Below are 2,322 nucleotides of genomic sequence, written 5' to 3' on the forward strand. Positions count from 1 at the left end.
GAAATTCTATTCAGTATAACTTCAGTTTTTTTACACAGAACTATGTATTTCAAAAACTGTAATCCATGTAAGATATACACAAAACCCTGAACTGACTGGATTGTTCAATGAATAATACTTCACACTGCTTTGTTGTTATGGACAAATGAGCTTATAATTCAATGAAACCCATTTAAGAAATTCTAATCTACAGAATGACATGTTCAAATTGTTTGTTTTATTAACAAAAACCTCCTATTCCTTTGTCAGATGTTTAATTCCTCTAAATATCATCTTTAAAAGGCCTGACTTGATTGTTGTCAAAATAAACCACAGGTCAAGTGCAACCCTCCAGTATCCAGCCTATGGGCTCTTCATGAGTTTTGGTTCTGTGTAAGCCACACAATGACCTTCCCATGAGTTTTCCATTGGAGATTCCACAGTCTAATTTTAACAGTCTCCACAAAGTATCCCTCCCTTCTCTAGGCTTTGGGTAGAATGTCAAATTAATAATGGCATGTGGGTGCTTGCTTCGGCACATATACTAAATTGGAATGATACAGAGAAGATTAGCATGGCCCCTGTGCAGGGATGACACGCAAATTCATGAAGCGTTCCATATTTTTAAGCTGGGACGAAGTGAGAAAGTGGCATGGACCTATATACACTACCATATGTAAAACAGATAGCTAGTGGGAAGCAGCCTCATCGCACAGGGAGATCAGCTCGGTGCTTTGTGTCCACCTAGAGGGGTGGGATAGGTAGAGTGGGAGGGAGACGCAAGAGGGAGGAGATATGGGGATATGTGTATACGTATAGCTGATTCACTTTGTTATACAGCAGAAACTAACACACCATTGTAAAGCAATTATACTCCAATAAAGATGTTTAAAAAATAAACAACAAAATAAATAAACACTGATATAAGGGGAAAAAATGGCAGGTGGTGTTCCTTAGCATAGCTTGCCAAAATGTGATAATTTCCTTGGAAGAAAAGCCATGGGCTGCAATCATGCATCTGAGTTGACAGACATTCAGATGGATCCTATATAAAAAGAAAAGGTTGGTGTCTTCTGGAATATGAATGTCCACTTTTAATAAATTCAAACAGATCCCAACATAAACATCTTCAAGCTTGATGGGTTTTACGTGACTCATCATTTCATAGATTCTTGGCACCAAATTTCTGGATATTATATAACCCAACCCACCGCAGTAGGGAGGAAACACCTTGAAGGGATACCCCTGGTATGAAATATGGGGGTTTTGGTAAAATCTTCTATAGGAATAATCATCAATTAGAGGATAACTTGTGAAAAACTCCTCTGAGTGGTTTAAATTTAAAAGATACTTCACTAAGTTGCCAGTATTGATGAAAACACCACTGTCTGTCTTCGTGATGTACTATGCGTTGGGGCAAAACTCAGTTACCCACCTAAATGCCATAATTGTTTTCAAGGTCACATTATTGTATGTGTCTAAAAAATCTTGTATTATGTTGCCATAAAGGAGGTGTTCATCCTCTAAGGATAATGCTAATACTTTGTCTTCCCTTTCAGCCTACTGGCCTAATAAGAAAAACGTAAGAACCTCATAGCTCCACCAAGACTTCTTTTCACCCCGAGTAACTCTAATGGCCCGTCTGGCTTTCACATCTGAGGGGTGTGAGGTCACCGGGATGACAAGACATGCATTTTGATGAGAGCAGCTCCAATGCTCTCGAAGTGTGAAGCGGAAGACTTGTCTGCAAATGGGCTCATAGTCATAGAAGTACATACAGTTCACGCGTTCTAGCACATTGTAGTGGGGAAGACTGAGGTACCACATCACCAGGAAACTCAGGAGCGACGGCAGCAGGAGGCTCCAGGGATCTCAGTGACATCCACCCGGAAGGGTGGTTCGGAGCGCCGGGGCCATTCACAGAAGCTCAGGAGCACGCGAGCCTCGGGTTCTTGATTTATTTCTTCTGAGTGAAAGACCTTCAGTTTCATCAACTGAACATTCCATAGCAAGTGGTAGTCAACACTAATGCTTGAAATTTCTACTGAAAAACAAGACTCTCAGATTGGCCTAAAACTCTGCCATATACTGCTTACAAGATACATGCCTGTAGAATTTCAGATGAGACTAAAGCACTAGTTGAAGTCTTTTGTTTCCCGTATTCCATATGCTTTAATTAAACGATTTGCCGTGAACTCTCCAGCGCGCCGCGCGCACCCTGCTCCAACGCGGGCAGAGGGCCTACCCTCCCCTCTTTCCATTTTCCAAGGCCATGTTAATACTGACATCTTGGACAAGTCACTTAACGTTTCTGAAACTCACTTTCTCCATCTCTAAAGTGGT

At 41.2% G+C, this 2,322-nt stretch overlaps 1 non-coding gene and 1 pseudogene across 1 annotated transcript; one reads left to right on the forward strand and one right to left on the reverse strand.

Moving 5' to 3' along the window:
* The first annotated feature begins 502 nt into the window (after positions 1–502).
* Positions 503–605, forward strand: LOC137210780 (U6 spliceosomal RNA). Its single transcript, XR_010936715.1, has one exon. It is a non-coding gene; the product is annotated as a U6 spliceosomal RNA (small nuclear RNA).
* A 262-nt stretch (positions 606–867) lies between these two features.
* LOC137210102 (UDP-GalNAc:beta-1,3-N-acetylgalactosaminyltransferase 1-like) lies at positions 868–1,926 on the reverse strand (annotated as a pseudogene).
* Between the last annotated feature and the right edge of the window lie 396 nt (positions 1,927–2,322).

Source organism: Pseudorca crassidens, chromosome 17, assembly GCF_039906515.1.
Source record: "Pseudorca crassidens isolate mPseCra1 chromosome 17, mPseCra1.hap1, whole genome shotgun sequence".
Taxonomy (NCBI): Eukaryota; Metazoa; Chordata; class Mammalia; order Artiodactyla; family Delphinidae; genus Pseudorca; species Pseudorca crassidens.